The sequence below is a fragment of the Lynx rufus genome, unplaced genomic scaffold, assembly GCF_022079265.1.
Source record: "Lynx rufus isolate CCGP_SWC_20201006 ecotype Redwood Valley unplaced genomic scaffold, mLynRuf1.p SCAF_5, whole genome shotgun sequence".
Taxonomy (NCBI): Eukaryota; Metazoa; Chordata; class Mammalia; order Carnivora; family Felidae; genus Lynx; species Lynx rufus.
The window spans coordinates 143,390,075-143,410,458 of record NW_025814867.1 but is presented as its reverse complement, the minus strand read 5'-3'; the positions used below and the strand labels follow the sequence as shown (position 1 = coordinate 143,410,458).

General features: G+C 44.0%; 1 protein-coding gene across 3 annotated transcripts in view; it reads right to left on the bottom strand.

The window, feature by feature from the left end:
* BACH1 (BTB domain and CNC homolog 1) overlaps positions 1-8,803 on the bottom strand; it is a 44,399-nt gene extending 35,596 nt beyond the window's left edge. Inside the window, exon 1 of one of the 3 annotated variants that reach the window (XM_047098567.1) lies at positions 8,715-8,803. The gene's annotated coding sequence lies outside the window, so the exon portion shown is untranslated. Of the gene's footprint in view, positions 1-5,350; positions 5,367-7,542; positions 8,195-8,714 lie in introns of those variants that run through there. The other 2 variants (XM_047098568.1, XM_047098569.1) reach the window with 2 other exon arrangements.
* Between the last annotated feature and the right edge of the window lie 11,581 nt (positions 8,804-20,384).

Below are 20,384 nucleotides of genomic sequence, written 5' to 3'. Positions count from 1 at the left end.
TTGAAAAAAAGCAACAAGAATGACAAGAATAAAAATCGTTTAACATATCAACATGCTCTACAAAGTTTGGGAGGCTAGACACTTACTGTATAAACTTAAAGTGGCATTATTCTGGAAGTCCAAACGACCACTTTTTCTCCTAGCAGGGGAATGTGTGTGTAGAGAGGATGTGATGCTCCTGTCTGTATGTGTAATTTAAGAGGCTGGGTTCCAAACAGTCCTGCCCATCCAAGTCAGTGAATCAACCATTCTATTCAAGCCAGGCTAGCCTTCCTGCTCGGGAGAGCCACAGACATTGCAGGTGGGTATGCCCTGCAGATTAAGACAGGGAATCTCCTGGTATGGATACAATCAGAAGCTACAAAATATAAGAAATGGCAGAGAACTTTAGAAGCGTTGAGTACTGAAACAGTCCTCCCATTGGTCATTTTTTCGGTAAAATGGGCATTTTCAATTTTTTAATATTTTTAAATAAAACATTTATATAATCTGACTGGAAAAGCAAGACCTGATTATGTTAGGAAATAGAAGGTAAAGGGGGAAAAAGTCACCTAAAATTCCAAACCCAAAAAACCCCATATTTTCACTTTATAATCAGAAGGGTGGGTCTCTATACAGTGGTGGTGTAAGTAGCAGGCTAGGATGACACTGTTGACCACCCCCTACTTTTCTAACCAAACTCTGATTGTGCTCACAAACCTACTCTCTACCTGAGGTCTTGTGTTTCTGGGGAAGCGGATCCCAGTCCCAAATGAAGACGAATGACCATACATTTAAGCTAATCACAATGGTCTCATTGCTCTTGACACTGACTCATTTAGGTAAGGGCTTAAGCAAAATGCTGGCCCATGAACAGAGAGGAGAGGGTCAGGACAGCATCTATTACGGAACTTTGGGGAAAGATTTTACTTAATAAGAGACATGCCAGGAAAAAAAAAAAAAATAGTCCTCTCCCAAGGAACTTAGTCACTGACTCATAACACGTGAACTTCTGGGAGCCATCTTGCAACAGTAAGAGGAACTAGCTAAGCACAAAAGAATGACAGATCCAACCTTTTCCCACTGACCTTATTTTTAAATACATACATACACAAACACACACTCTTCCTGATCCAACTTCCCCCTACTAAAATCCCTCCTGTCTACTCTCCTTCAGTGCTAAGCTTCTCAAAAGAGAGGTCAAAACAAGCTGTTTCCTCTGCTTGACCATGCATTCATCAATGACATTCCTAAGACTTTCCTGATTTCTTAAAACTTAGGTTTCCCACATTCTATGGTTCCAAGGCACATTTTACACATTGCTATTACAGCAATTAATACATGCTATAGTAATGGCTTGTTTCTCTATTAGACAGTAACTTCTGAAACGTTTTGTACTCCCAATGTCTACAAAAGTTCCTGGCATACAAAGGCATAAATATTTGCTTCATAAATCAAACATAAACCCAAAACCTAATACAAAAGCACACCACAAACGTTTAAATGAATTTACCAACCCTACCATTTACACACACCAAAAGTTGAATATGTGTTTGTGTTTAAGTTTGGGGAGAGGAGCAGCAGGCACAAGAAGATAAGAGACCAGAGCGCCTTGAAACTCAAAAACACAATTATTCTTTACTCTCCAGAGACCAGATAGCTGTTCAACGTTAACTCAGCGGAGGGGCAGGGCAAGGGTCTGGGAAGCAAGGGCAGGGAAGCTGGTCTCAGGGTCCCTCTGCCACGGGTGAGCACTGCTACCTACCCATTCCCGAGAGGAAAAGGTGTTCCGGCCCTCCCGGGCTAGGGAAACAGACAACAAACCAGGCCGATGACAACAGGCAGGCCAGGAGAGGCAAAACACGGGTTTTAAAACCCCAAAGAACTATATCCAGAGTTTGAACAGTGCTTACGACACTCCTTTACCACAAAGAGACAATGAAGCAGGCCAAGGTATAGGAGCTACAGACAGCCTTATCTATCATCTCCTTTGATTCCCCTGGATAACAGCTGGGAATAAAGGCAGGTGACACTACTCAGCTGGGCAAAATGCTTTTCTACTTCAAAAGTCTACTAATGTGGGGAAAATGATTAAAAGAGCCAATGGGTTTTTTTCCTCTCCTTCTAATTAAGTGATAAATCCTATCTAGAGGACAATTCTGAGCCACGATGGGAATAAAACAGTAAATAAGAAAATGTTACATTCTTTGAAAATAAAAAGTGTCTTGGGCCAAGATTTGATAACCACTTTACATGTTTAATAAATTGTATTTAAGTGCAAGACACACACTAATGAAATTACTGATCTTACTAAAATTACTGATCTTACTTACTCCAAAATGACAACCTAATAATTATAACCTCATAAATTTATTCAAAGACTAATAAATCTTTTATAGACATATTTTACAACAAACTCTCTAATGGATAGTTTTCTTCACTGATTTAGCAGACTTCCAAGAGGTGCTGGTGCACTTTAAGGAAGGAATAAGGCATTAGGAATATGAAGACACCAGCAACAGGAAGCTGAGTGGGTGCATATCTCCATTTCTTCGGCGGGACCCTAGGAGTTGACCTCCTTAAGCCAAAAACACTTCCCCTTGGAATCCTGGAGGCAGACAAGTCAGTAAAAAGATCAACAGAAAAAAACGGTAGGAGAGAGGAACAAGACAGTTCCCTCACCACACTATTTTGTTCGTTACCATGCAGGTAGGATATTGTCAACTTCCAGGCTACAAAGGAATCGAAAATGGACTCCATATATAAAAACACTTTTTAGTGTAATTCCGCTTTAATGGGGAATGGAGAAATGGAGTATACATCTGTCTGCTATGACTCTGAGCCAATCTAAGAAAGAAAAAAAAAAAAGTGGAAATGACTTTATTGGACAGAAGCTGGGAATAATACCTTTATTACAAAAATATTCTTTTGAATGAGTTTCCTAAGGCATTAAGAAAACCATTTCAATTTATTTTTAAAAGAACACGATTTACACACAGCTTCAACTGCATCAAGGTAACATTTTCTAAATTGTGCCAGCACTGAGAGAGGAACCAGCGTCCGCCCAACTTCACGGCATGCCCACTGTGCTCCTACAACAGCCATTAACAACCAAGATCCTGGCAACTACTATTTCTTCCTTATGTTTGTTTGGGGCAATTTTTATTATCCTATTAATATTCTCTAACCTGTTCCTTATCCTAAACACAACAAAAGATCTGTTCTAGAGGAGTTAGGATATTAAAGGAAAGTGTTAAGATATATGAGCAGTCTAACATCTAGACTATCCAAATTATATTTTTACACAGTTCAATTCTAAATCAATTAAGGGTAAAAAAAAAATCACAAGACAAATATTCTATCTCAGGAGATAAACTAAAAGAATGACTTAAATCCAACTGCCTCCTCAATACTCATACCAATTATGAAAACAGAACGCAGAATTTTAAATGATCAAAAGAGCTTCAACTTGGTACACATTTAATGTAACTTAAGAGGTACAGCCCATAATGTTCTCTCCTTCACTCTTTGAAAAATCCCCAAGTTTGAAGACCACAGAACTAAAATGAATCTATACTATACTCACGAGTGCAGCAACCAGAAGTTGGCAGGACAAACACAGCCAAGGTACACTCAATGTTCCATGGGAGATAAAACAGGAGATATGAATCTTCATCATCAAGAAACTCCCACTCTGGGGAGCCTGGCTGGCTCAATCAGAAGAGCATGCAGCTCTTAATATTGGGGTCGTGAGTTTGAGCCCCAGTTGGGTGCAGAGATTACATACATACATAAATACATAAATAAACAAAAAAAGAAAGTCACACTCTAGCCCAAAGGATGGTCAGAATGTTTGACACAACCTTTCGGAATGACCTACAGGTGTAAGAAGCCATATGACAAACATATCCACTGTTTATTGTGGATAATTTTTCTGTCTTGGAGTATGCATGTCATTTAAAGAAAATGCAATACTGAGAAGTAATTGGCAGGTATATTTACATTCCAAATGTTCCCAACAAACTGCTTGGGAATGAAAACTAAGAAATGAGTCTGTCTTGATGTTAATATGCCAGGAGCAAGTGGACAGGTTACTAAACCTGCCAGACCACAACGTCCTCAACTCTCACATACAGAATAGACTAGATGCAGAAGAGAAAACGTTTTTATTTCTTCCAAAGCCAATTCCAATTAACTGGTAATGACCACCTCTGGGGCATTTGCTGAGATGGTTAGATCCTTAAGTAAAAAGCCATATCCTGTGTTCCTTGCCCTCAGAAGTTGGGTGTTTGAGTTGCTGCTACTGACTTCCCATCAGAATGTTCTCTGGAACTGTTTTTTTTAGTAGCAGCAATCTGATGCATATCCACACAATCTCTTCGGTCTCCCTTGTGATCAGTGGCTGCAATTCAGTTCAAAGAGGCTACAAAACGTGGCTGTGTAACTGAGCACTTCCCTGAGTCTGAACAGATAATAATACCTAACATGTATAGTAATGTTTAAGACAGAGCCAATACTGTTCTAACCACTTAACGTATATTAATGCTTTCAATTTCCAAATAGTCTCTATTATATACGTTCTACCATTATCATCCCCATTTTACAGATGAGAAAAGGAGGCACAACTAGGTGAAGTAACGTGCCCAAGGGTTTAAAGCGGGTAGGTAATAGAGCTAGAACTTGATCATCGGCTGTCCGGCTCCAGCTCTCCCACTTTGAACCACTTTGCTTACTGCTTCTCTGTCAACTGCACGCTGACCAAACCCACAACTTCAGTCCTGTTAAACTATACACTGAGTAAGCCAGAAGTCCAGGTTTCACGGTGGTGTAAGTCTATGTTTTACCTGCAGTCCTGAAATATTTACTCTCCAAAGGGGTTTGGATTCTGGCAAATAGTGCTTAATTTACCCATTGCCAGGGGCTTTGTTAGACTATTGGGCAAATTTTTTTAAATCAAAAGTTTCATAAATCATCTATTCCACCACAAAAAAATGCACACTCCATTTAGTAGAACCCTCAGGAAATGAGAGTTTTAGGGTTAAAGCAATGCTCCCATTAACAGAACATTAGTCAGAAAATCTGCACTGTGAAGAGAATTTATGACAACTGGTCATTTTGAAGGGCTTTGCCATCACTATTCTAAACATCATTTCTCACAAGACAGGAGTACAAAACGCATATGGCCAATGGGATTTAACTGAATGGTAAATAATAACCATCCCTCAGCATGCCTAGAAGTTGATTTTCTGAATATACACATTCTCCTAAGGGTAAGGGGGGAAATCCCACTTCCCAAGTGATTTGCTAAATATGTAGTCTTATTAATCCTTCCTAAAGGAGATGTAAACTTGGCTCAAAAAAATGACAGCACCTGGTTGGCTCAGTGAGTTAAGCGTCCGACTTCAGCTCAGGTCACAGTCTCACGGTTGTGAGTTCGAGCCCCATGTCGGGCTCTGTGCTGACAGCTTGGAGCCTGGAGTCTGCTTCGGATTCTGTGTCTCCCTCTCTCTTCACTCCTTCCCAGCGCGCTCGCTCACTCACTCTCTCTCTCAAAAATAAATATTAAAAAAAGACTTCAAGGAGTAACTGAAAAGGGTAACTTTTAAAAAAATTTGTTATATACAAGTTACACTCCAATGTGTGGATTATCTTCAGGGGCTCCCACTGCACACTTTTTCATATTATTACATTTCATCGGATCGTATACATTAAACAAGCCAACCACTTGGCTGGTCTCCAAATTCAAAATGCATGGTATCTGATATCGCATGTAATGGGCAACTCTGTATTTTCCGTATTTCCATTCCTGATATCAACAACTGTGATAAGAAATTTACACTCATGCTTCTAAATTTTAAAGTACAGTATAGGGGCGCCTGGGTGGCTCAGTTGGTTAAGCGTCTGACTTCAGCTCTGGTCATGATCTTGAGGTCTGCGAGTCTGAGCCCATCAGGCTCTCTGCTGTTAGCACCGCGCCCACTTCGGATTCTCTATTTCCCTCTCTCTCTGCCCCTCCTCCACTTGTGCTCTCTCTCAAAAATAAAATAAACATTAAAAAATAATAATCATGCAGTATAAAAAGAATAAAACTACATATATAATAAAAATTAAACTAATATTAAGAACATTTTGAAAAAATGCTAGTTCTTAAAAGGAAATCAGAAGTTTAAACAAAAATATTCCAGTTGCTGAAAGAACGTTATTGGCAGTGGTGAACAAATTCTTTGTTCCCCGACAGAAAAAAAGGAGCATATGCACCTACATTATATAACACGCATGTGCTACTATTAATCTGTATCTTGAAGCTTTTTTATTTTACATGAAAGTAACATTTTAAAAATCAGAGCCTTAATATTTTCTTCCAAATGGATCATCTTGCACCCCACCTTAGAGACCCTAATACCTAAAAAAGTCATGATTTCGAATCTCCTATAGTCCCAAACTTACAGCAACAAAATTAACCACTTTTCCATGTATGAAATGTTTCAAGTGAATTGTCATCAATAAGAATTAGTCATTCTTTCGACCGCAGGTAAGGGCCAGTCCTCCCGGCCTCCACAAAGTTTGTTCACAATGGGGGCTGGCTGGTAAGCTTGGGTCATTTTTAAAGCAAGAAGTAATGAACTAAGATGTAAAGACACTCCATCACCGTACCTAAGAGAATGAGACAGATATATACGGTTTGCCCTTCATTAGACAGCTCTTTCTGGACTTGACCCAAGGAGACCTGTCAGTTCCACTCACATTCACCTAACCCTTGTCCCTGCCAACAGAAACTACTAGCGTATGCATGCAAAGCCAAGGGCCAATGGAAACCAAGAGGGAGTCTCCTTCTGTGCTCTCATAAAGTTTTTATGAAGAACACATTAAGCTGGCTTTTGACATGCAGAAACCATACAACAACAAAACCGCAAGAGGGGAACCAAAGACGAAGTGCAGGGAAGGTAGTCAATGTTTTTATTACAATCTTGTCATTACGTTACTCCTAGCTGCAGATTTCTCCCTCGCTGTTCGCTCTCTCCAGCGCAAATCTATTCTCAGGCAGTAGGTCATGAGGCCGGCCACTCTGTGTTTACACACAACCTCAGCACCACTTGGCCACTTCCTCGGGCTGCTGGAGCACTTGACCCACTGATTACCTGTATCAAAACAGACGGTGCCCGCTGGGTCCCCGTCAGCCTTCCGAAGCAACCCCTCTCGAGTGCTCCTTGGCCTTTTATGGTGGAGGCATGTGATGAGAGTATCTGCACCAGCTGTTCTTAATTACCTCTCAGGCTGGGGTGAATGACTCAGCAACCCAACTTTTTTAAGGAGTCATCCTACCTTGTTATCCAACCAACATTCTGAACAACGGTAAACCACTAGACACGGCCCTGTTCGACAACAATATACACGAGGCCATGCAGTCACCAAACCAAAGCGATCCCACTCAAGCTGACTCACCAAGAGTCCCTTTTTCCCCCAAGGCTCCTTTTGCCAAAGGCAGAAGTGGCCAAGTGCCTTGAAGCCCAACCCACCCCAGCCCTTGCACCACTAGCCCACACCAGGAAGAAGCAAACTTACCTCTTCCCATTTCTCGGCTTGACCATGTGAAGCGCTCAAGCGCTGGGTCACCAACACGTCCGGCGTTTCCACCCCTTATCTTTCTGAACCGCTTTAAATGCACAGCGTCCAAATATAAGGAGTGTTAAAGCAGATGAACAGAGACCTAGCAGTGGCATCCTCCATAGGTTAACAGTCCCAACACCGATGCGTTTCTCCAAATAGAGAAGCATCCCTACAAAACAAGCCTTTGTTCCTTCACGCACCACAGAGTAGCCTGTTTTTCCCACACACGTCTTTCACAATTACTACTACACTATACCTTCATCAACCCAAGTTTAACGCAGAAGGCTCACTGCACAAAGGCATTCCGCGCAGGGCTGCTCGGTGACATAAAACGGCCGCGCAAGAATGAGAAAGCAATGGCACTCGAGTTCCATCAAACCAGCACAAAAAGCTGGTGTCTCTATACGCGGCACCCAGCCTCACCGCACCGTGGGAGTCTTAATTACGACGTGTGGGCAAAACTCCAACAAAGGGAGCTCTGGGATGTCCGGTCGTCCACGCCGATCTTGGCTAAACCCAGCCCCGCAAGGGGGTATTTTTGCTGCAGCCACGACCTCGGCCATTCTAAACGAGACTCCACGCGCGACAGACACCCAGGCCAGGCAGACCGGAGGCAAGCGGCTCTCGGGACGCGGCGGGTGCGGAGGGCGGTGGGAGCGGGCGGGAGGACAATACCCAGCCGGGGCCGGCCGCGCGGGCGGTGCTGATGTGTCACAGCCCGGGCGGGCCGCGGCTAGGAGGGCCGGCCGGGCTCGGACCCGGGCGCCGCAGAGGCGGGGGCGAGGGGGGGGTGGTAGTGGGAGCCCAGGGACCCCGCCGCCGAGGCCACTTCCCCGCCCCCCCGCCGCGCCCGCCCGCCCGGGGGTAAAGTGCAGCGCGGGCCCGTAAACAAGAGCTCTGGCCGCGCGCTCGGAGCACGGGGCGCAGGGAGGCAGGTCGCCCCTTCCGGCGGACGAGGCCACTTCCAGGAACAGGGGCCGCCGCCGCCGCCGCCGCCGCCCCCCGCCCAGAAGCCCGCCGCCCGGGTCCCCCTCCCCGCCTCCCCGGACCTGCCCGCGGGCGGCCCCGACCGCGCGCCGCCGCGCGGACCCTCCCGGGAAGGGCGCGCGGGACGCCGAGCCACTCACCAGAGCCGAGGCGCCGCGCGGCCCGACTGACGGCAGCGAGCGAGCCCGGCGGGCGGCGCGGGCAGCGGTCAGGTGACTCATTCCCTCCCCGCGGCCGGCCGCCCCCTTCCCTTCGCGGCCTTCCCCTCCCTTCCCCTCCCCTCCCCGTTGTCCCCTCCCCTCGGCCGCCGCGGCGGCCGCCGCCACCTCCCAAAGCCTAAAGCCCTCCCGCCCCCCGGAGGCCCCGCCTCGCGAGGCCCCGCCCCGCCCACCCCGCGGCGCTAAGCTCCGCCCCCAACGGAGACCCCGCCCCCACCCGAGGCCGGGCCACGCCGCCCGCGAGGCCTCAGTCGGCGCGCTGGGGCCGGCGGGGCTCCGGGCGGCTGCAGCGGTTGTCGTGGCTCCACCCGCCCGAGGCCCACGCGAGAGGCCGCGGGGTCCGCGCACTGCGCCCCTTTGCGAGCGCAGCCCGCTGCATGAACGGAAGAGCCACCGAGGACAACCTCCTCCTTCCCAAGTGAGGGCAGAAAGGAAAAGGCTGACGGCCTCATGGCCCCAAGTGTTGCCAGGACGCTCGGGATCGAGCAAAACTGCCGCGAGCCCGGAGTCCCGCGGACAACAGGAGGTCCCTCCCCAGACCCTCCTCTGCCATCCCTTAGGGACGCCTTAGGCTGGGCGTCCAGGTTCGGAAAGTAGTATTTGAGCTTGCTGGTAGGATGTATCGAGTGCATCCAGGATTTTGTGGAAAGCATCTGGCAGCCCTACTTCTTCTGTCTGACAAAGAAAACACGGGCGTCTGGCTAACAGGTGTTCCCTTCAGGCTGTGGCTGCCAGGAAACTTGGAGCCAGGTTCAGCGCCCAGTGGTGTCGGCCGGCTCAGCTCAAGCCCTGCTCGGGCTTTCCTCCTCTGATGCTTATCCTGGTGTTTATCCAATTGTCAGTTTTAAAATTATGTTCCCCAGCCATTTAGCACCTCTGGAGTGCAAAGCACTGTCTCTGCGAAAAGATGCCCACGTGTCAAAGCCCAAGCTTACCAATCTAGAGAGAGAGAGACACTGAGCCCACCGGGTCTGAGCCAGCCAAACCGATTGGAGTTAGGTGATCTGTGCAAAGGGATTTTGCTGTTGGCTTCGAGTTTAAGCAAAGAGGAGATGGAGAGAAACTGGTAGCCGAACAGCCTCAGCATCGGGGTGTGCGGACTCATTCTGGAACACGGCAAGGCAGCTCTGGAGCTCACAGTGCAAACAAAGTTACCAAGATAATAAAGTCAGGTGTTATCACTAACATGACTGCGTTTGCACTCACTGGTTAGGGACTTTTGAGTTACATGCAGGATATATGAGACAGTGACCTAACTACGAGGAGTGACGTGATTCACTGTGACCTCAAATCAGGGCAGGAGGTGATATTTGCATTGGGTCTTAACTGGGAAGAATGGGGCCCCCGCAGTCCCTGGAAGGAGCAGCATATGCAGTAGTCTAGAGTTAAGAGGCAGATGGCATTCCAGACCGCCAGAGTTCATGTGGGGTACAAATATTCACTGAGAAATGAGGAAAGGACATAGACCATGAAAGGATTTGGGTTCTTCCACACGTGAGAGAGTTTTTGAGGCTTCACTCTCCTTCCACCCTAAGCCAATGAAATTATAGTATGCTTCTTTCCTCTCACATGTGTACAGTTTCTTCTAGATGAAGAACAGATCCTCCCATTTGGGAAGAACTCTTCCTTCTTTGCTCTAGATAATGGTCATATTTTCTAGCACAACCTCTGGTATGCTTCGTTATTTGAAAAGTCTTATACAGGTGTTGGGAATACCAAGACAGCTAGGAATGACTCTCAAATTTTAGTATTTCTAAGAATCTCTGGGGTGCTTATTAAAATTCAAATTCCTGGGTCCTGCCCCCAAAATTCTGATTTCATAGGCCTGAATGGTACCCCAAGGTCTGCATTTTTAATAGTGATGCAGGGGGTCTTGAAACCACACTTGAGAAGTACTGAGTAAGAGCTAATGGTGTAGAGTAGGAATAGGGTAAAAATTAGAGAATGAAATAAAACCAAGTCAGAATGGGCCTCGTACACTGTGCCTAGAGTTTGACCTTTATTCCATGGGCTAAAGGGAGCATATGGAGGTCTCTAAGTCATGTGAGTGGTTTTAGAAGCTAATTCTAGAGAACTTCATTCATGCCATTTCTGTTGGTTTAGTTCTTTGCATCTTTAAAAATTCATGAGCTATCCAGTCAACAAAATTTGGGGTGTCAAAAAAAAGGCTTTAAACTGTGGGTGACTGCCAAGGTAAATAAACATAAATTTCACCAACTTGAAAAACTACCAGTTGATACTTCTTCCATCAAAAGGGACTATTATGAAAGCCATACCTCCCCTGCCCATGGTTAGATGATTTTCATGGGAAATGAACATATTTTATTAGAAAACAATGAGGACTTCCTGGAGCAGCATGGACGAACATACCCTAGTGTTTACCGGATATCTGATATGAAAGGGAAAGTGAGGGGAATGTAACCTCCAGTTGGAGATGTGCACAAAGTCTAAGATCCAAAAAAAAAAAAAAAAAGGCAGAAAAAGGAGAAAAAAGAAGACAGTATTGGAGAAGAACTCAATGGGACAAGGGTCAAATTGGCAAAAGCAGTGCTTTCCAGAAACCAGATTTAACGAAAACCAAAGTGGCTCTATGTAAAATCCAAAAACCAGTTGAAGGCTGTGGTGGGCTAAAGACAGCTGTGAAATTTGAGTCACTCTCTTCATCAAGAAGGGGAGTTTCTTTTTCATCCCCTTAAATCTGGGCTGGCCCTGTGACTGCATAGCCAAGAGAACACTGCAGAAGTTGTGCTATGCCAGCTCTGTATCTAGTCTTTAAGAAGCCTGGCATCTTCCACCTACTCTTTCTTGAAATGATCTTTCTTGACGCACACCCTCTCAGAAATGAGGCACCACACAGTGAAAAGCCCAGTATGGACCTCTCCAGTCAATAGCCCCAGCAGGGCAACCAACCAGTGGTCAGCATTAAGTGCATCCTGAGAGTGAGCCATTGTGACATTCTGGTGTAGTCTAGTTTATACGACTAGCAACCCCAACCAAAAGAACCTTGAGGCTGAACCCCGTCAACTCATAGAACTATAAGATAATAAAATGAGTATTGTTTTAAGCTGCTAGGTTTTCAAGTGGTGTGGGCAAAGAAAATATCTGATGGTGACATAGGGCCTGAAAATGTAGTTACATTTGTAAGAAAAAGCACAACCCCAACAATCAGGACTTAGAGGAAAGTTCAGATCAATAAAACAAAATACATAGAGGAGACTTTAATTGTAAACCTGTGTCAAGTTCCCTGACCTGATACTTAAATTTTCCCCACAATTACAGGTTGGTGGCACCCCAAATTCCCCTCACTCCTTTGCAAATATTCATATAATGAAGTCGAGAAAATGTTATCCTCCCAGAAGCTAATGCTGGACATTGTACTTAAAATAGCTAACTAACTAAATAGCTAACTAAATAAATAAATAACTGAAGTTACTAAATGTTTGATGCAAGTGCCTTCCTGTGGAGGCAGTGATGTTTGTGCTTGGTGCTGAGTCAGAAACAGCACATACAGAGCCTTCAGCCAAGGTCACATGTCTGCACAGAACAGAGAAAAATCCAGTCCGATAGCTTTGTTGCGTGTATTCGTTGATGTTTTCATCAAGGATTGTGTAGCCTGCAGTTGTTGATCTTTCATCTTTAAAATTCATGCAAGTAGTAAATTCTACTCCATAGTATATTTGTTTCAATAAAAGTGTTCTTAAAATTATATATTTGTTTGTTTATATTATTGTATATATTTTATTATATATATAATGTATATATTTTTATTATATTATTTATATAATATATATATTTAGTAAAAGTGACATAATTGGTAGAGGTGCTATATTTTAACTCACAGTTTAGCTCACCTCTGGCCTATACCACTTTATTCATCTAGAGCAGTGGTCTTGACAGAGGCCAATTTTACCCCCCAGGAAATATTGACATTGATAAGGAGGGGAGGGATATCTAGTGGGTAAGGACCAGAGATGCTGTTAACATCCTGCAATGCACAATACAGCCCCCATGGATAAAAAAAAAAGCTTTATGAATAAGGACACTTCATTCCCCCTACACAGCAAAGAATTCTCCGGCCCAAAGTGTCAGTAATGAGGAGGCTGAGAAACCGTGACCTAGATGTACTCATGCTGCAATATGAGAAATGTGTATATATCCTTGATAAAGATGCGCTACCGAATTTTCTGTAGCTTCCTAACAGACAGGTAAAAAAAGGAAATCTGATCGGTCAGTAGTGGTAACTAGGTGTTGGGTTGAAGTGACCCACAGTGCGAGACAGAAGTGGTGACACCCTAGAGAAGAGAAAATGAGCACAGGCTGTGGGGACCCCCTCCACACCACCGCCCATCACAGCAACCTGTTCCCAGGACGGGGCTGCCGTATGTAGGAAGTACTTTGGAAATGGAGTAGAATGATGACTGACCTCTGAGATTTTTTTTTAAATAGTTATTTATTTATTTTGAGAGAGAGCACACAAGCAAGTGGGGCAGGGACAAGAGAGAGAGGGACAGAGCATCTGAAACAGGCTCTGTGCCGACAGCTTGAACTCACAAACCATACGATCCTGACCTGACCTGAAGTCAGACGCTCAACCAACAGAGCCACCCAGGCGCCCCGACCTCTGAGATATAAAGGCTATAAAAGGAGACCTATTGGATCAGACGACAGATAGGCATGTCACCATAAAGAGAGAGAATTGTCACTTGGGGCTGCTGGATTTTCACTATTGGCCCCTCCAGATTCCCTCCCTCGCCTTCTCCACCATGCTCTGTGCTGCAGGAGGAAAGTATAGCATCCATGGGTTCCTCCACTTCCTTACTTCCGGTTGTACTTGGACAATGGGAGGCATTAGCAGGAACACAGCTGTTTCCTTGCTGGGCCATACATTGGCTGTAACAATATTCCTCTACCAAAGACCTCAGCTCTTGTTAGACAGCCTTCACCTAGAGCTACAGCCAAAGCAACATCATTCTTCCCACCTTGGTCAGCCCCAGGGTACACCACTGTCGGCTTGGCAAGTTACCTGTCCTCACCCTAGTAAGTGGTCCCATATATTTCTCACCAGCTCCCTGACTGATTCACCAGGCCAAGACTTGGGGGCTAGCCATAATGAATATATTAACACATATAAAGAGAGAATGTAACCATCAAAAAGGGGAGTTCTTCAAAATCTGAAGCCAAGAAGCGGGAGAACAAGAGGCGTAAACCCAGGCATGCATCACTTCTGCTGCCCCCAGGAGGGGGGGGTGGGGAGGATGCATTGGCCAAGGATTTTCTTGCTAAGTACCATTCTACTCCTGAGTTCATGAGGAAGAGAGGAGCTACACGCTACTGTGACTTGTTCTATTAGACTGGCCATCAAGGTCACCCCACTCACATGCCTCTTTGACTTCTTTCTAATGATTTGGCTTCACATACATTTACCTGAGACTGGTTAGTGAGCATCAATATTTGGTACACTTGCTGGCAATATTCTCATTGTGAACTAACAATTATCTTCGCAGTTTTCTTCCTGCCTCTGCAGCTTCGGGTGAGTGTGCATCCGAAAGACAGATCGACACCGATGTGTCGACTGTCAGGTTTTTGCATCTGGAAGTTAAGAATGGGGGAAGTGTGACAAGGCAAAGCCCAATGTGGCTTGATCCAGCTGGTACCTACTTCACAGAAACACTGTGTATTCATCATTAGTGGCTTCAGGACTGATCTTCGGACCCAGGGACACTTTATTCCCACTCACTTTTCTGTCCCTAAATCCCTTTTGGCAGACGCTGCTAGTTTCCTACCCAATATCTAATCCCCTTCTTCCTTTCTAACATAATTCTAATTGTGCTCAAAAATGCTTAACAACACCTCCCCAGCCTCCATTCATCGTGTGACCTAGCTCTGTTCAACCAGATATAAGCAAATATGCACTCGATGGAACTTCCAGGAAAGCTCTTACTTTCCTGATAACAAAAGACCAAATCAGCTGCTGTGCACTTCTCCCCTCTGCCCTCCCTGCCAAGACTGGAGCTAGAGCTCTTTTCTTTCAATCTTGAGGATGGAAACCACAGGCTAAGGACAGCAGAACAGGAAGCTAGAGAGAAGCTCGGGTCCTTGATGGTTTCCCTGCACAGCTGACCAGCCCTAGTTGTGGGGTTCACTTTCTAATCATACAGAGAAAGAAAACCCTATTCAGTTAAGCTTCAGGAGTTCAGTTTCTAGTACATGAAGCCAAACACAGTCTCAACTGATACCCCTTCTTCATCTCAAGGCTTTGGCAGGTCCCCCAAATCATTCTGTTTAAACGCATGTGCTGAGAACCCTCCCGGCCTGCATCCTAGGTTATGTGGGAATAAATGGATTGTTATGAGCATACACAACCCAAACATATGACCCTGAAAGCTGGCAAATGAATGGCAGTGAATAGCAGTGTAATAGTGTTGGGTGTAGAAAGGCAAAAAATAGATCTTATTATGAAATTATGAAAAATATTATTATTGACTTCAGGATTGCCATCTCCTTAGATATTACTAGCTCACAAATAAGAAAACAGAGATGCAGAGACGTTAGTAATAATACTCTGATATAATTCCAGGAAATGGCTCTTTGAAACATGGGCCAGCTGCCAAAGGGGGGAAAAAAGAAAGTTAAAATCTTTCAAAACAACTTCATGGATTTAAGCTGTGCAAAAACACTCGGAGGGCAGAAGAAATTGCGTGGAATCATTCTGATCATTTAAATTCTTCCTCTGTTATTATGCATTTTATAACTGAATAATCAAAAATCTGCATCAAAATGAATAGATTAGAGGAATTAAAAGAGGCAGATCCACTTAAAGCAGCCAAAATAAAGAAATATATGTCAAATCCACATCTATGCAGTGGGAGCATTAGGAATGAAGAGACGTTGGATTCCATTCAGTAAAAAGAAATACATTCTCTGTACAAATCATTTAAAAATGTTGCCTAAATAGAAGTCGGCTTTAGAATTAATATTAAGCTTAGAGTTCTAAAACATCAATTTAAATTGATTAGAACACTAGAAAATTGCCTCCTGGCTAAATAAGATTTCCAGAAGAAATACCATCGGGAATGTTTTTTATATCCCTTAGGATAAACAAGGAAAGGAAACCGAGGGCATATCTCTAATTAGCTACATGTGCCCCTTGGGTTTCCAAAAACAAGCTCTAACATAATTCGATTCTTTGTCCTCAGCAATGAGAAGTCAAGCATAAAGCCATTTGCAAGCACCACATGATGAGCCACAGACAGGAACAAAAATAATCATAGACCTTTTCCATCAGTCTGTCTATTTAGTAGACAAAAATCCATGTCCCTGTTATCAGATCCAGACAAATCAGGCTTTGCCTTTCTTACTTCTCTACTTGGTGCCTGAAATCCCTTGGAGATTAATTTGGGGGGATGAAAGTTTTATAGGTTCACAAGTTCTCTGTTAAAAATTAAAGTTATTTCAAAGGACAAATACATGAAACCACATCAAGGACGCTCATAATCACTCTAGAGAGAATAAATTGATAAAACTACTCATGGCAGGAGTGCCTGGGTGGCTCAGTCAGTTAAGCATCCGGCTCTTAATTTTGGCACAGGTCATGAGGGTTCGTGAGTTCAAGGCCCATATTGGGCTCCTCATTGATGGTGGAGAGCCTGCTTGGGATTCTCTCTCTCTCCTTCTCTCTCCGCCCCTCCCTGCTCATGCTCTCTCTCTCTCTCAAATAAATTTAAAAAAAATTTTTTTAATTAAAAAATAAAGATAAAAATACTCATGGTGAATAGGGTTCAAATACATTTTAATAGGAACATGGAAGAAAGTATCTAGATTAGAAAGTTACTCCCAAGGGCCATGACCTTTGGAGGGTCTTAAGATGGGTCTGGGGAGGGCAGTAGAAGGGCAGTGACTGCTAACAGTAGGATCCCAATAGAGACTAATTCAGAATTGTTGCCAAGAACTGACACAGCTTTTGGAAACAGTGTTATCTATTAAGTAAGATTTTTATTGAAAATCCATCTTTAAGCGTGATTTTGCAAATAAGAGCCTCAGAAATTATAAATTCATCACTATTAATAGAAAAATAAGGGACAAATACAAAATACAAGCAGCAAAAAAGATTCAGATACATCTATCGTGATCATGGTACATCTATCTATCAGTCAATATGCTAAACATACGCATGTATCTAATACTTGATCATTTACAAAACCATTTTCATAGATTTTTTTCATTTGATACACTACGCTGTAAGGTAAATAAAACAAATCATCCCATTTTTAAAATGAGGAAGCTGGGACGCCTGGGTGGCTCATTCAGTTAAGCATCCAACTTCAGCTCAGGTCATGATCTCACAGTCCATGAGTTCGAGCCCCACGTCAGGCTCTGTGCTGATAGCTCAGAGCCTGGAGCCTGCTTCAGATTCTGTCTCCCTCTCTCTCTGTCCCTCCTCCTCGCTCTGTCCCTCCCCAACTTGTGCTCTCTCTCTCTCTCTCTCTCTCTCTCAAAAATAGATAAACATCAAAATAAATTTTTTTAATAAAAAAATTGAAAATAAGTAAAATGAGGAAGCTGAATTTTCAGGCCAACAGCTAGCCAAGGTTGCCACGCAACTCCTTGAACTGCTGACCAAAAGCCCTTTCCTCTATCTGAAACCATTTCCCTGTGAACCCTGCAAATAAATACAGATAAATAAACTGGAATCCATGGATCTCAATATTGTCCTATGATATTGAATTATATGCATGTCGAAAGCTTCCTATTATACAAGGTACAGTGATATTCTTTATTTTGCAGTAAGTATGCTTGTGATGCTTAAGCACAAATTTCTACAAAATTTGTCTGTCAACTCTCTAACTGTGCTCTAATTTGTAGGGGATTTTTTTTAAAATCACTTTTACCTATAATGGTCAAACACGGCAAAATCTTGTCCTCTCTGGAGCCCTGCTGGGAGGGACTACGGAGCATGCCAGGGATGGCCTAGAATAGAAGCTGCTATCTGGATCACCAAGTCTGGGGACTAAGTGTTTATATTAGTCGTGAGTACTTATTAGTCCGATTCAGGTTGACAGGGAGTCATTGATAAGAAAGTGGAAGGAACACAAATTAACACAGGCTGCTTTGGGAGGGAACTTTGTCCTCTCAGACAGGCATTTCAGCACAGTGGTGACAAGCAGGGGCCCTAAAGCCAGACTGTTGGAATCCCGGGTCTACTACTTTACCATTTTGGCTTGTTTCTTCAACCATAAATGGGGGTGATGCTAATATTCATTACCAGCATAGTTGTAAATATTACATGAGTTCATACACAGAGAGTTATTTAGAATGGCACATCGTATAAGTTACATAACGATTAGCTTTGTCATTATGAAAGCCAAGAATATTTTAGACATGTGGCCAAATTAAAAGCAATGGAGGGGTGCCTGGGTGGCCCAGTTGGTTAAGCGTCTGACTTCAGCTCAGGTCATGATCTCACAGTTTGTGAGTTCAAGCCCTGTGACGGACTCTGTGCTGACAGCTCAGAGCCTGGAGCCTGCTTCGAGTTCTGTATCTTCCTCCCTCTCTCTCTGCTCTCTCTCTCTCTCTCTCTCTCTCTCTCAAAAATGAATAAATATTAAAAAAAAAATTTTTTTAATCAATGGAAAGGCAGTGATCAGGTTCTGCCCAGCCCCAACTTACTGATTCTGTGAAGGGAATAGAGAGCATGAATTAAGAAGACGACAGATGGCAGATTTTGTAGTTTTGCAGTTATGTAATGGGAATACTAATCGTTTATCCGTGTGAAACTACCCAAGAGCTCTTTACCCTAATTTAAATTTCAATTTAAATCTTAGTTATTAACGTGCATGATGCTGGCTTGCAGAATAGAGAATATATGTGTGCTTTGAAATGAGCATCTTCTGAAGTGAAGACAAAACCATGGGAACAGCTTGACGGGGAGTAAGTTGGGGTTAGAGTGGACAATGCCAGTGATCCACTCTGGCCCTTCAGACCCCTTTGACCATTTTTGTGCCCCTCTCTAACTTTCATGTGCTTTTGCTCCCAATGGCCAGCACCTGCAGCCCTTCTGTAGAAGGGTTTTGTTCAGTCTACTGAAGCTAATCCTCCCATCTTCACCACACATGCAGATTCCAAAATGCCTGTGAACCTACCTGCCCTGGGTGGTGGTTAGTAGATAGGCACAGAAGTATAAAAGCCACTCCCTAGCCTCAAGTCAGTACAGTTCCAGCCTCAGCTATTCTCCAAGCTCCCCCAGGGGAATCAGGCTGAGTCTACCTTCTGCGGGTTCTTGTTTGGCTCTTCCCCTTCCCTACCCTTCTTCCTCCATTTCCTTCCTGACTTTTCCTGGGAAGAAATAGTAGAAATCAGGGTGCCTGGGTGGCTCAGTCAGCTAAGTGTCTGACTTTTGATTTCGGCTCAGGTCATGATCTCGTGTTCGTGGGTTCCAGCCCCATGTCGGGCTCTGCGCTGACAGCACAAAGCCTGCTTGGGATTCTCTCTCTCCCTCTCTCTCTCTCTCTCTCTGCCCCTCCCCTGCTGGGGCTCTCTCTTTCTCTCAATAAATAAAATAAACATTTTTTTTAAATAATAAGTAAATCATTTGCACATGAATCCTTGTCTCAAAGTCTACCTCTGTAAAGCCTAATCTAAGACAGAAGTAAACATACTTTTTGTCTTACTTTGCAATTAATATTGGTAATTATGGCAGGCTCTGGGGACAGAAGATGTGAGTTCAAATCTTTCTTTGCCACTCAGCTGTGCCAACTTCTATGTGCCTCGTTCCCATCTGTGATTAATTCAATTCTGCTTAACACAACCACAAACTATCTCAGATTTTGAGTCACTTAAGTAGAGGAACAAACCAATATGTGGTGAATGCTGGGCACAGGGCTTGATATCATTCTTATTATCTCATGTAATCTTCACAACAAAAGGGGCATGTTGGGCCTATCCCTATGTCACAATGAGGAATTTGAGAGTCAGAGAAGTTATTTGCCCAACATTACACTAAATGAGTATTTAAATTCATGGAAGTTACAGAATGTAGAATTATAAGAAGGCAAAAATAAATAAAAACATTTAAAAAAAAAAGGGGGGGCACCACCTGGGTGGGTCAGTCGGTCAAGCGTCCGACTTCAGCTCAGGTCATGATATCACAGTCTGTGAGATCGAGCCCCGCGTCAGGCTCTGTGCTGACAGCTCAGGGCTTGGAGTCTGCTTCGGATTCTGTGTCTCCCTCTCTCTCTGCCCCTCCCCTGCTCATGCTCTGTCTCTCTCTGTCTCAAAAATAAATAAAAAAAATTAAAAAAAAAAAGAATTATAAGAAGGAATCACCAGAAAAGCGAAAATTGCATAATGTCCTTAGTTCTATAAAGATGCCCTTCATTCTGTTCTACACAAGATAAGTGCATTGGAACGCCTGGGTGACTCTTGATCCCAGCTCAGGTCTTGATCTCAGGGTCATGAGTTCAATTCCTGCATCGGGCTCCCAGCTGAGCATGAAGCCTAATTTAAAAAATAAATTATATATATATACATGCACATTCTCGTAGACGGCAATGGAAAGTTGAGTATGTAAAGATATGTGAAGTTGACCCTACTGAA